Below are 15,379 nucleotides of genomic sequence, written 5' to 3' on the forward strand. Positions count from 1 at the left end.
GTGGATACTGAATTCCTGTAGCCTGTAACAGTGGTCACTAAGGAAGGTGTTTGCACTCAGTGAACATTCAGAGTTTCATATCACAATTGTTTTATTTTTTTTTTGTTAGCTTAGTCAGGGAAAGCAGGCAAGTATGTCAGCAGAGGAGTATGGCAAGCTGACAAGGAGCCAGTTGGCTGAGATGTGCCAGGCTAAAGGACTGGTGCATGCCAACCTGGCTAAGGCAGAAATGATTGTAGATCGGGCACAGCTGCATCACAGACCAGCAATCAGGACAACCAAGCTAGCCTTGGAGATGTACAACTCTCAGAAAATGGACAGTTCAACCTTTCCACAGAGGACTTAAAAATCCATCTGGAGTTAGAGACTTCAACTGAAGGCCGAACATTTGGATATAGAAACAGCAGAGTGACTGAGATGTCTGGAGGCTGAAGAAGATGAGAAACTGTGTTGTCTGGAGGCTGAGGAGAAAGAGAGGCAGATGCAACATGAGAAGGAGATGCTGCCTCTTCACCAGGGACATGGAGGTAATGGGGAAGGGAGTAACCAAACCCCAGAAGCAAAAAATGTCAGTAAATTTCTTCCACAATTTACAGAGGGAGATCATTTTAATCATTTCATTCATATGTTTAAAAGGGTATGTAAACAGTATAATGTTGACCAAGGGATCTGGATACAATTCCTGACCCCCTTACCTCATGGTAAAGCTGTAACTGCGATTTCTAAATTGTCTGATACTGATTGCTTAAATTATAATACTGTGAAGAATTGGAATTGTCTTTTAGAATGTTTCAAGTTAACAACTGAAGCTTATAGGAAAAAGTTTCATGAGCATAGACACAAGGCAAATGAAAGTGTATATGAATATGTTGCTGAAGTAAGCACTTATTTTCATAGGTGGGTGAGTGGATGTCAGGTCACCACTTTTGAAGGGCTGGCAGACCATTTGGTGAGGGAATAAGCCCTTAGCACTTTGCCTGACATGAGAATCTGGTTATCTGATAGACAGTGCAATACTGCAGATGAGTTGGAGAAGAACGGAGACCTATACCTAGCAAGAAAGGAATCACTGCACAGGAAAGGGATACCCAGGGCTGCTCATGGGTCTAAGTGAACTCATGGTGGGCAGCCTAGATCACTTCAACAGAGTCCACCAGTAGCAAAGCAGACACCCAAGCAACCTCCACCCATCAACACAAACTACGAAACACATACTTCACAAAACCAGTGTGCCATGCAATCACAGCCCTTAAGGCAAAATAACATACCCAACACACTAGTAATAGTCAGGCACACTGGCGTCCCACTCACTAGGCTGAACAAGGAGAAGGTTACTGTTAGCTGCCTGTCGGGTGCCAGGATCCGCCACATAACACAAGCACTCAGGTCACTCCAGTACAAGTACAAATATAACTCTGGCATTCTCCATGTTGGTGTGAATTACCTGAGCTGTACCTCCCTGGACTACATGAAAAGAAACATAGAGGACCTCTCTGATCATGTAGCCCAGGCCGGTATGACCCTGACTCTGAGTAGCATCCTGCCCTCACCAAGAATGATACCACGATATAGAGAAAAAATTATCAATTTCAACAATTGGCTAAGCTTCTGGTGTCATTCAAAGGGGATCCAGTGTTTGTCAGCCTGGGATGACATGCTCGACAAGCCATGCTGCTTCACTAGAGACGGCTTGCACCTGTCACCCTTAGGCTTTCAAATACTGGCCAAGGCTGTTGCCACCCCCATAGTGCCTTTTTTAGGCAAGGCTCAAAAGACAAACCCATTGCCATAAATAGCACAAGTAACAAAAAACTGAGGGCAATGCTACTCAGTGCAGAAGTCTAAACCTCAAAATGCATGCACTCAAGGCACTCCTCAGTATGGAGAAAATCAATATATGTGCAGTAACAGAAACCTGGTTTAAGGCCCCAGAGAGGATCCCAGCACTACCAGGCTACAACTCATACCATACATTTCGGCCACAAAACGACCGGACAAATAACAGGCTTAACAAACTAGTAAAAACAAAAAAAGCAAAACAAGCTGGAGCAGAGCAACGTGAAGGAATTCAATGTAATTATCGCTTTCGGAAACAGACAATGCTTTTCCTTCTTCAGACAAACCAGGAACAGTTCGAGATGCTTATAAACTTAATAGTCTACGTAACAATTAATCAATTAAACTACAGGATACTCCATTTAAAGTAAAAAAATAAATAAAAAGTGTATGTTGTAAGCTGTAAGCTTAGTAAAAAGTTAAACACCAAGTAGGGCTTAAGAAAAGACACAGCAAAACAACCCCAAATATAAATACATTATAAATTTCATGTAATTTATCACAACAGACCTAACAACTTACTATAAAAAATAATAAATAAATACAGTGACAAACTACTGCATCATTATTATTAAATAACCCAAGAGGAAAATGCTGATGAACGTGTCCAATTAATAATCTCTAAAAGGTTACAAAATAAGTAAAAAATTAGTAAAACTGACCATACATAATTCCATCTTTTTTTAAAATTCATCTATTTAAAGCCAAGAGCTTAAGGAAACATTTAATTGAAACTGTTTCATTAAGCCCTGGAGGCAGGTAGGCTGCAGTATTGATTTGCCACCTCAATTCCTCAATTTTGAGTTTAATTTGCCAAGGGCCGCCTCTCTCGTCAACCTCTATCTGCTTTAATATAGTAAACTTAAAACTGTGGTTTGAAAAGTCAAGTGTGCCTAGCTAAAGCATTGGTCTTGCACCCCTACTTATGGCATACTGATGCTTGTATATGCATTGCTTCAGCTTTCTTTCGGTCTTTCCAATGTAGAAAGCTTTGCAATCTTGGCAGCAAGCACAGTAGACAACTCCTTTTGTGTCACATGAGAATTTCCCTTGAACTTTATATAGGGTATCCCTAGTCTTAAATTGGTAGGCAGAACTTAAATGCTTACATTGGTTGCACGCTCCACATTTGAACATACCTTTGTTTTTAACAACAGGTGGTTTAAAGGAGTATTGTAGTAAAGTTTTAAGATTACACCCCCGTCTAAAAGTAACTTTTGGTTTGTTGCCAAGAAGTTTATGCAACGTGCTATCCTCAGTAACAAGAGTCCAATTCTTATTAAGGGTCTCCCTAATAAAAGAATGATGTAAGTTGTAAGTACATAAAAAACTAGTAGTGTAACAGTGAATTTTATCGGTTAAAGAATCATGAACCTCATTTAAAGGGATTTCATGTTCCACCAGAATAACCAAAGGTAATAAAGGCCTAAAATGTCCACAATTTCTTTTAGTAATAACTTCAGTGGAAATCACAGAAACTAAACTTGACGGATAACCTCTCCTAAGAAACATTTTCTCAAGCATACGACATTCCTCCATAAAATCAGAGTCGTCTGAATTCATTCTAGCTACCCTCACCATCTGACCCTTAACCACTGCTCTCTTTTGGTGGTAGGGATGGCAGCTAGAAAAGTGGAGGAATGAGTTGGAGTAGGTGGGCTTCCTATAAATAGTGCTTTTAAATCTGCCTCTAGCAAGATCTTTGTAAATAAGAATGTCAAGGATATTGATAGTCTCACTTTGCAAGTTAAAAGTAAACTCCAAAAAGTTGGTTGAGGCAGTTATAAAATTAATAAAGTCCTGTACTGCTTCAATGGGGCCTTTCCATAGTATGAACATGTCGTCTTGGTAATGTATTTATATTTGGGGGTGTTTTGTTGTGTCTTTTCTTAAGCCCTACCTGGTGTTTAACTTTTTACTAAGCTTACAGCTTACAACATACACTTTTTATTTATTTTTTTACTTTAAATGGAGTATCCTGTAGTTTAATTGATTAATTGTTACGTAGACTATTAAGTTTATAAGCATCTCAAACTGTTCCTGGTTTGTCTGAAGAAGGAAAAGCATTGTCTGTTTCCGAAAGCGATAATTACATTGAATTCTTTCACGTTGCTCTGCTCCAGCTTGTTTTGCTTTTTTTGTTTTTACTATTTCGGCCACAAAACCCGGACCAAAATACAAAAGGTGGGGGAGTATCCATATTCATCAAGGATAGCCACACCTCCAGGTTACTGGCACAGCATGATGATCATCCACGTGCAACTAGTAGGCAAAACTGCTATTCAAATTATAGCTTGCTACAGATCACCCCCCCATGTCCCAGGACCCTCACTCCGCATTCCTGGAAACACTGGGAAACATAAAGATCCTACCAAACACCCTGATATTGGGTGATTTCAATTATTCAAACATTAACTGGGAGAACTACTCAAGTACAAACTTCCTTGCCCAACATTTCCTAGAATTTATAAACTTAAATGCCCTGGATCAACTGGTCAACACCCCCACCAGAGGTGACAACATATTGGACCTGGTCATCACCAACATCGGCAATCGGTGTTCCACACCAGTGGTCAACCCCTTGCTGGTTAGATCTGACCATAAACTAAACACTCTGGATATCCACATTCCGCCACCAGCCCTGGTCAAAGAAACCACCATGAAAAACATTTCAAAAACAAACTTCACGTTACTTAAGACCGAGTTGGGAAGTTTCAAAGCCCCCATGCTAAAGGATAACTCTGTCCAAACTGCAAAATCCTTTACTAATACACTCTATGGGCACCTACAAGAATGCACGGATTGTGCTATCCCGAACAAAACAGACTCACTCCTCCAAGAAAAGGAAACCAGTCTGGTGGACCCCTGCCATAAACAAGCTATACAATACAAGGAGGAAACTAGTACAGAAAAGAGTAAAATCTCAAGAAGGGAAGACATCCCTGATCAGTATCAGCAAGAAACTACATTCCCTCATAAAATCATCCAAGGCTAGCTTCGAAAGAAAAATTGCCATGGACTCCAAAGATAACCACAAGGCATTCTTTAGCTATGTGAAGAATCTAAGTGGCAATTCTCAGATATGCTCAGAGTAAGTGCAGAATGGCACAAAATACACTGAACCGACCGATATAGCCAACATCCTGCCAGACAGGTTCAGTGCAAACTTCACCCCTCCCCCTCTCACCCCCAAAAGGGCCCATAACTATACCAGAAAAATGTAGTGCCCCTTAAATCACATACACTCAGGTTAAAACAGCCCTCTCCAAAGCCAAAAACACAGCATCAGTGGGAGCGGACAGTGTCCCAGACTGCGTCCTACATGAGCTCAAAGATGAACTAACCCTTCACCTAAACACACTATTTAAACTCAGCCTCTCCACAGGCTACATGCCCACAGAGTGGCGCACAGAAATGGTTATTCCGCATCGCAAAGGTGGAGCTACAATGGACCCCAGGAACTATCATGCTATAAGCTTGACTAGCTTAGTCTGCAAAGCAATGGAGTGCATCATCATGGATCTCATTAACAAAGACATTGGGAACATCCAAACGCTGGACCCTACCCAGTTCGGCTTTGTTAAGGGCAGATCATGCCTGCTAAACCTGTTGGACTTCTTTGAGACAGTTACCAAGTCTACAGACAAGGGAAATGTGGCCCACACAGCCTACGTAGACCTCGCAAGGGCCATCGACACCATTCCTCACTCAGGTATTATAGACAAGCTCACCAACCTGAACATAAACCCATACGTCATGAGATGGGTTGCCAACTGGCTCATGGACAGAACCCACATGGCAAGAGTTGTGGGAGCTAGTTCTGACTCTAAATTGGTTACAAGTGGCATTCCCCAGGGCTCAGTTCTAGGACCCCTCATGTGCGGCATATACTTCTCAGAGGTAAAAGCAAGCCCAGGAGGATTATGGCTGACCAAGCTTGCAGACAAATACAAACTAGGGGCTGTAATTGACTCTCTGGCTGACACAGACATCCTCCAAAAGTGTCTCACTGAAACAGATACCTGGTGTCAAAACCATGGCCTCAAGCTAAATGCCAAAAGGTGCATAGTCATCCCATTTGGAAAAAACAAAGTACCCACAAACTACCACATAGGTGGTAGCCCCCTAAATACGGAAGACATAATAAGGGATCTGGGGATCCATGTAGATAGTAACCTCTCATTTGATAATCACATTGCCAAAGTGGTTAGAAAATCCTTCTATGTGGCCCACCTAATCCCAAAAGGGTTTGCATCCAGATAGAAAGAACTCATTGGGCCCCTCTACGCATCACTCATCAGACCCATCATAGAGTACAGTGCCCCATTTGGGATGTACCTTACAAGACACCTGCAACAACTGGAAAGACTACAAGTACCTCACCAAGAGGATCACTGGCCTCAAGCAGATGCCCTATGCAGCTCGATTGAAGAAACGCCAGCTGTACTAAGTTGCATACCACCTACTCAGAAGTGATCTCTGCCTGACATACAAGGCCATGTCCAACCCAGAATTGATGGACATGCTCCACCTAAAGAAAGCCATATCCCCTCGAGCCACACGCTCCAGGGATCTAAACCTCACCACAACAATAAATAGGACGTGCTGGAGGGATAGATTCCTGTCCCAGAGACTGCCATCCTCTGGAACAAGATTCCAATCTACATTAGACATAGCTCCTCGTTAACCCTCTTCAAGAGAAACCTTGACAAGTGGATGGGAAACAAAAAGTTTATCCCAGGGATCACTTCAGTGGCTCTGCTGGACACAGGCACAGGGAACTAATCTAAGGGGGCAGCGAAAGCCAACAAATTCCAGTTAGGCTTATAAATGCCTTCAGGCAGATAGCCTAGTACCTACCAATGAACCTAAGAGCAGGGAAAGCCACTAGTCCAGGTACATGTCCAGGACCAAGGGTTAAATGTTTTAAGTGCAACCAGTGGGGCCATGTAGTGTATACATGTCCACGGAGGCAAGGTGATGAACAAAAGGTGGGAGAACCAGTAAGTGGGAATGACAAAATGCCAGCAGTAAGTTGTCTTGAGACAGCAAGGGTACCAAACTGCCACAAGAGGATATATCCTGGCTTAGTAAATTGGAAAAAGGCCAATGCTAAGAGAGACACAGCCTCTGACCTAATCATTGTGAAGCCTGCAATGATTAAAGAGGAGCACTACTTGCTTGCTCTGTCAAGTCTAGTAAGAAATTTAGGAGGGACCCCATTCCAAATACCTTTGGCTAGGGTTCACTTTGACTGGGAGGGTGGAAAAGGAATCCAGCAAGTAGGTGTGTTTAAGCATATACCTGCAGATGTCCTGCTAGGGAATGACTTTGATAATGTAGTATCATGTGTGCATGCAGTTACATGCAGTCAGGCTTGGGAATAAGCATGTGGGTCTGGTAGCCTGGGAGAGACCTAGACAGACCACATACTTGCAGCCAGGACTGGTGAGGTGCTTACTTCCAGGAGGGAGCTACCCAGTAGCAGTGAGACTGAAGGTGAGACACATGTGCTTGTGGGTACTGATGTTCCCTTGGACAGAGTGACTGCAAGGGCAGAGGTGAGTAGTAGTACCCAGGCTGACAGTAAGGCACCGCTGTCCGAGGATGCCAGAATTCCTGTAGAAGGGGAGGTGGGAAGGGTTGCCAGTGAGGCACCTGATTCTCAAGAGAAAGGGGAATCTGTATACTGGGACAAAGGGTTACTGTATAGAGAGTGAACCCCTGAGGGAAGAGCTAGAGGGTAAGTGAATACAGAAGTTGATTGTGTCCAGAGCCTACCATCTGTTACTTATAGCCATAGCCCATGATTCCCTTTGCAGGTCATATGGGCATAAAATGTACAAAGAGATGTATTATGCAGAACCTTTATTGGCCTGGGATTTCCAGAAATGTAACAGGGTACTGCAGGACATGTGAGCAGTGCCAAAAGGTAGGCAAGGCAGGAGACAAGGTGACAGCTCCTTTAATGCCTCTTCCTGTGACTGAGGAGCCATTTCAGAGGGTAGCTATGGATATTGTGGGACCTCTGAGTACCTCAAACTTCACAGGGAAAAAGTATGTCCTAGTAGTAGTAGATTATGCTACCAGATACCCTGAGGCAGTGGCTCTGTCCTCCATTGAGGCTGAAAAGGTGGCAAATGCTTTGTTAGAGATTTTTTAGCAGGATAGGTTTCCCAAAAGAAATACGGACTGACAATGGTGCCAATTTCACATCAGACCTGCTGGCTTGTCTGCGGTACCACTGTGGGGTGAAGCACCTAAAGACAACCCCTAACATCTCCAGACTAATGGTCTTGTTGAGATATTAAACTCTACACTCAAGTCCATGCTACAGGCATTTGCAGACCAGTTCAAGATGGAGTGGAACAAGTATTTGCCCCATCTGTTGTTTGCTTACATAGAGGTGCCCCAGGAATCCACAGGTTTTCCACCCTTTGAGTTGCTGTATGGACATAGGGTGAGGGGACGTCTAGATTTGATTTGAGATGAGTGGAAGGGTGAGTGTGAGTGTGAATCCCACAAGGGTCTGTTGTGGCATATGTCCTAAACTTCAGGACAAGGCTCTGGGACCTCATGGGCTTGACCCAGGAGATCCTGTAGAAGCCCAACACCAGAAGAATGTCTGGTATGACAGGAATGCTCGAGCTAGAGAGTATGCTGTAGGGCAGCAGGCAGCAAGCTGTACGCAGACTAGGAGGGACCCTAAAAAGTTGTAAGGAAAGTCAGTCATGTTAACTACATGGCAGAACTGCTAGACAGGAGGCAGAGGCATAGATTCTACCATGTTAACATGATGAAACCTTACCATGATAGGGAGGCCCTTGTGCTGAGTATTTGCAGTACATGGCAGGAGGAAGCTGAGGGGGGAATCTGTTGACTGATCTCCTTAGTGATGCTCAGACTGACACCTCTGTAAAAGGGGTAGTAATGTCCTACCAAGTCTCCTACCCAGGTTCGGGAAATCCAAGCAGTGTTACAGGAGTTTGGGGACATGTTCACTGGGAAACCAGGGTGCACTTAACTGGTGCAACACCATGTGGATACAAGACCCCAAAGGCCTATTAAGCAGGCCACTTATAGGGTGCCTGAGAGGGCCAAACAGACTCTGAGGGAAGAGATACAGGAACTGTTGGAACTAGGGGTAATCCAGGTGTCGAGCAGTCCCTGGGCCTCCTCATTGGTGCTGGTACCAGAAAGGATGGCAGCACCAGATTCTGTGTGGTCTACAGGAAATTAAATAGTCACACAGAGTCAGATGCTTACCCCATGCCTAAGACAGATGAAGCTCTAGAGAAGCTGGGTGGGGCTAAGTATCTTACCACTATTGATCTTACCAAGGGTTACTGGCAGATGTCCTTGAATACCAGTGCTAAAGAGAGGTCAGCCGTTGTGACTCCTTTCATCTTGTATGAGTTCATAAATATGGCCTTAGTGACGGAAAATGCCCCAGGGACTTTCCAGAGGCTGGTAGATTGTAGCCTAGCAAGAGCAGGAGATTTCATCCTTGCTTACCTGGATGGTATTGCCATCTACAGCCATTCCTGGCAAGAGCACCTTTAGCAGGTCAGACAGGTGCTGAGCAAACTACAGAGGGCAGGGTATACTATTAAGCCAGTAAGTTTCAGGTGGGTATGGCAGAGTTCTCCTACATGGGACATAAAGTGTGGAGTGCTAGGTTCAGGCCAGAACCTGCCAAACTGGAAGCCATTCAGGCATGGCCTGCCCCTGTTACCAAAAAGCAGGTGAGGGCATTCTTAGGGACTGCAGGGTACTCCAGAAAGTTTATCCCCAATGATAGTACCATAGCTGCTCTCCTCACAGACCTGACAAGGAAAAACAAGCCAGATAAGGTAGTGTGGACCCCAGCATGTGAGCAGGCATTCCAGATGCTTAAGTGAGCTTTGGGAGGACCCCCTTTGTTAGCTAGTCTAGATTACAGCAAGGCATCTGTTGTGCAGGTGGATGCTTCAAACTATGGAGTGGGGGCTGTACTCAGCCAGGTCTCCTCAGAGGGAGAAGAGCACCCAGTGGTATATCTGAGTCATAGGCTCCAACCCAGAAAGGAATGCTATGCAGCTGTAGAAAAGGAATGTCTAGCTATAGTGTGGGCCCTGCAGAAACTTCAGCCTTATCCGTATGGAAGAAATTCACTGTAGTTATAATTCTCAATCCCTTAACATGGCTACATCAAGCCAGCCAGCAGTTACTAAGGTGGGGCCAAGGGTTGCAGGCATATGATATGACAGTGCAGCACAGCAGTGGGATTAGCAATGCCAATGCAGATGGGCTCTCAGGACAGGGAATGGGGTGAGGAATTCCCAGATAGTCAACTCTCTCAAGCAACATTTGTCAAGGGTCACTTGAAAAACTAGATTGAGTTTTCGGGGGGGGGGGGATGCTATAAAAGGAATTATTGCCAGGCCAGCTATCTGGGATTTTGTAAATAATTCTATGTTATTTGTGAATGTTATTATGATTAATACAGGAGTGTGTGTAAAGGTGTAAAGTACTGAGCTAAAATATAACCACAGGATGCCCCACTAGCTTAGAATAAAAACGTATATAATCTATTGTAATTGTGTAAATATTTTAACAGTAGAAACTAAAACATAGGCAGTTAACTTGCTAAACGTCAAGAAAATAAGTTGAAATTAAATTGCTTTATAATTGTGCTATAAAAGTTATCTCTCAATTTCAGTGTAGCAGACACAATGTCTACAACTAGAAGTTTTTGTATTGTCTTGGAAGAGAAGGAATTACTAGGCTTGAGATGCAGAAGTGTTTTATTGCTTTATGAATTCCTAGTAGCTGCACAGCTCTGAGCAAACATCTGAACGATATGTATTTTTCACACAGAGGGTTTAGCTTGGATATTTGATATTAATTTAATAACTCTCTCAGAGAGAGACTGTGCATTTTGTATTTTGTCTTTGACCTAGAAACATCCACCCACATCTGCACTTGCCTTGCTGTAAGTAAGTTTTTAGGTATAGTAACTCTTTTAGATTCAGATAGGAATATAGCAAAGTATAGCTTAGATGTTTTCTTTATTTGAGACTGTCCTGCAATGTTGTTTTAAATAATTTCTGTGATTTTGAACTCTGAAGTCACAGTGAGTACATATTTAGTATTGTCTTGTTCTTTTATTATTTATTATTAAATATATTAAACCTTTTAATTATGGTTAGCCTGTTTTAGAGATATTTAAGCTCTGAGAGTACTTACATATCAATATGGTGACACTGTACAGGCCACTCCTAAATTGCCTTGCTCTTTGTCAGACTACCATTTGGATAATAGTAACATTACACAGCAGGAATGGACACCCTTTGTTAAAGGCCTAAAGTAGCTGATAAGTAGTGGCTGGTTGCAGTGGAAACTACCTTACAGTCAGGCAGAAGGGGCATAGCTAGTAAACCTGAACCAGCCTTTCCCAGGTATTTGTGTGTTTTCATCAAACACTGATCGGACCACCGCCAAATGAGAACCACAATTGCAGGTGACACTTTAATCACAGAACATCCAGACTAAGCGCTTTCACCATTCAATAATGGCATCATCAGAGTCAACGTAAGCACACATCAACTATTCTTAAATATTAGCATAATCAAATTCACAATTACATAATTACTTAATTAAATACATAATTATTTACATTATTAAATGACTAATCATGATAAACTTAATTCTAAAACCTAACCAACGGGTCACTAAATTCTACATTTTACATATTATACTTTACTATCAGTGAAAAAACTTTGTTTAAAAACAACATCACACCGTATTTTAAACACAACATATAAATAACATTTATATAATAAATAGTGAATAATAATGTTTAAATAATATATGATTTTTGCTTTAAAACTGGCTTCAATGAAATATAATCATTGAGCCCTGGTTGTCTCGTTGCATTCAACCTAAATTGCCATTCGGCTTCTAAACATGCAACCTTATTACACACATCTCCCCCTTCCCCAGTAAACACTCTATCAATGATAAAAAATATTAATTTCTTAAAATTCAAACATTTAGTGGAATGCAAATACAAAGCATTGTGAACATCTTTATTTTTGATAGACCTATTGTGCTCCATAACCCTATCCCTTAACCTACGGGTCGTCAAGCCCACATAAAAAGCATCACATGAAATACATGACGCCACATAGACTAAATTCCTACTATTGCAGTTACACATACCAGGACAAGCCAAGGTACGCTTGAAACCTGAAACACAAACATAAGCACCCTCCGCAACAAACCTACACATACTACAAGCTCCACATTTGCCCATCCAGGATCTCGAAGTTCTACTAAATCTCTCTAGCCTGTTCTTCAAATTAGTTCCCTTAGAAAACACAATTCTAAGCTTATTACCTAAAATAGCTTTTCTTTCAAGTCCTAAACATTCTTTCCAAGCATATCTTACAACAGAACACAATTCAGAGGACTTTTCATTACATTTTATTACCAGTACTGGGCCATCCTGTTTAACAACATGGTTGGCCCTAAAATCAACAGGGGATGTCCCACCTATAGAAACCCCTTGCTTCAAAATAGGGGCATAAATGGTCCACCTCTTTTTGTACACATCTTTTTTAATATTTAACAAAAGCTTCAGGGGGTACCCACGATTCAGCAACATACCTATCAGTTTGTAAATTTCCAATTTAAAAATTCCCTCATCACTAACAAGCCTTGATGTTCTAACCATCTGACCCTTTGCCACCCCCTTCCTTTGATGAAAGGGGTGACAACTATCAAAATGGAGCAGCGAATTCGAGTAGTTTACCTTCCTAAAAATAGTACTGATCAACTCACCCTTGTTTTCTGATATAGTAATATCCAAATAATTGACACTTTCTTTATTCCAAACATAAGTAAATTTCAAAAACTTAGTAGTGTTATTTAGAAAATTTACAAATTCAATCGCCTCACTCTCATTTCCTTCCCAAATAATCAACAGGTCGTCCAAAAACCTGTTATACAACACAATCTTGGAATAAAACTCAGAAGGAAACACAAAAGCCCTCTCCCAGGCCAATAAAACAAGATTAGCAAACACTGGGGCACATTTGGCACCCAATGCTACTCCAGAACGTTGCTGATAAAATTCTCCTTCAAATTTCATAAAATTGTTATGGAGAACCAACTCCATCAAATCAAATAGTAAGTTAATCCTCTCCTTGTCCACCATGTTACTAGTATTTAAACTCTCATAGAACAAATCAAGGCCCTCTACATGAGGAATTACTGAAAAAAGATTAACTACGTCTATCGTGAGAAAACTAAACGAATCACAGTCCTTTCTAACGTTCCTCAATCTTTCAAGGCAGTGCCAAGAATCCCTAAGAATGTGGGTCACTCCTGTAAGGGCAGGTCTAGAAAATACATCTACAAAAGTCGCAAGGGGTTCTGTTTTGGAACCCTTTGCCGACACAATGGGTCTGAATGGCAAATTTTCAGTCCCCTTATGCACTTTGGGGATCCCGAAAATATTGGGCATATTCAGATATTTAACCTGTAAATAATCATACTCCTTCTCATTTATAACACCCTGAAACAGTGCATCTAACAAAAATAAATCAATCTTTTTATATGCCCTATTAACCTCGTTTAATGACACTCTAGTATATACAGCCTCTTCGTCCAAAAGCTTTGTCATTGCGGCCAAATAGTCAATCTTGCACATCATAACCATTCCGCCCCCTTTGTCTGGTTTCATACATCTCACTTTGTCTGATCCCCCTAATTCTTTTAGGGCTAATCTTTCCCCTTCAATCAGGTTGTCCTGCCAACAATGTTTTGTCGCACAAATTCTTCTGAATTCATATTCTACTAGTTTGTCAAACACTAAAAGAGCTCCATTATGTGGTGGAACAAAGGTGCTCGTCCTTTTTAAAGGCACCACTGTCATGCAACTACTTCCATCGTGATCAGAAAAATTCTTCTGTTGAAAATATAACTGAAGATCAAGTCTTCTCAAAAACAATTTAAAATCAACTAAAACTTGAGCTACATCCAACCTATAGTTCGGGACAAACTTAATCCCTTTACTAAATAAACCAAAATAACTAACACCAATTTCCAAATCAGTGTAGTTATAAATAATGAACCCGTTTTTAGTCAAGATGGAACATTCCAAAACAGAGTTGCATTCAATCCCACTTCCTTCATTGTTAACATCAGAATCAATCATAAAATGACCTTCACCTAGTGAAAGTTCCTGCATGTCATCAATACAAACAGAGGACAACTCATTGTCTACAGAATGTCCACACATATTATCAATGCTTAAAGCGTTGTCATACATTTCAAATAAAATACCATCGTTGGTTGCATTCACATTACCATTTTTGTAACAATCCTGAATATTGGACCCGTTGGTTAAATCTTGATTAATATTGCTAAAAATATCACCAATATCATCCTTAAACCCAAACTTTAATAATTCGGATGATTCTTCCACATCACTCCCCTCCACCTCCCCCTCCCCCTCCCCATACCCCTGTCGTACATTGGACCCTCTTTCCGGCTTCTGTTTATTAAATGCTCCGACCTCCTTGGGCCGCTTGTTGGATCTAAAAAAACATCAGCATCCTGAAAGTCACATTCATTGTCGTTACATTCATTGTTTTCCCCCCCAATGTCACCATTATTGTCCAAAACATGTTGCAAACTCATAGTAGAATAAAGTCTTTGACCGCCTACAGGGTAGGCAGGCCAATTTGCATAGTCTGCAGTGTCCCAAATAAGCTTTTTCTGTTTGGTGTCCTTACTTTGTTTAACAAAAAAGTCCAACTTTACCAAAACTTTATCAAACCATTCCTGGTATTGAAAAAAAAGGAGATCAGAAGTAATACTGATGTACAACTTATCAATCTCCCCCCGCAATTCCACTAACTTGCCCTGATTGCTCTTAATAATAATATCAAGCAACTCAAAGCCAGTGCGGTCAAATAAACAAACAAGTTCTTTAAATGATTCAGTACCTGCATTGATCCCCATCGGTAGCTTCCATACTCGAAGACCCTTCGGTACCTGCTTGAGTTCTTTAGACTTGCACAAAAACAAATTGTCGAGTTGCAATGCTCTATATCTTCTACAGAGCTTTTCATACCTAAATATCTGCTCTTTAAGGGCCAGGAACACATTTTTATTATTGGATGAAGAATCGAACGTTGCAAATTCCAATGTTGGCAAATCAAACCAACGCTCCTGATTGTGCTGTCTACGCACACTTGTCGATGCAATAGACGGTGCTCGCATCACTTCCGACACCTCTCCAGGCCCTCCTCTACTCGATCCAGCAACCACTCCACTATATGATACTGACGCTACAGGTCTCTGTCCTGGCGTCAACGAAGCAATAGGTGAATGCAGAGGAAAAAGATCGACCTCGGCATCCGTTGGGCTCACACAACCAGTATCAGTAGGGCTAACACCAGCAACGGCCCCTCCATTTCTTTTTTCCTTTTCATTTAAACTGATAAGCTTCTGAACAGATGAAAGAAGCTCTTTTAAAATACTGTCCATGGTC

This window comes from Protopterus annectens, chromosome 14.part0 (genome assembly GCF_019279795.1).
Source record: "Protopterus annectens isolate FY-2018-M chromosome 14.part0, PAN1.0, whole genome shotgun sequence".
NCBI lineage: Eukaryota > Metazoa > Chordata > Ceratodontiformes > Protopteridae > Protopterus > Protopterus annectens.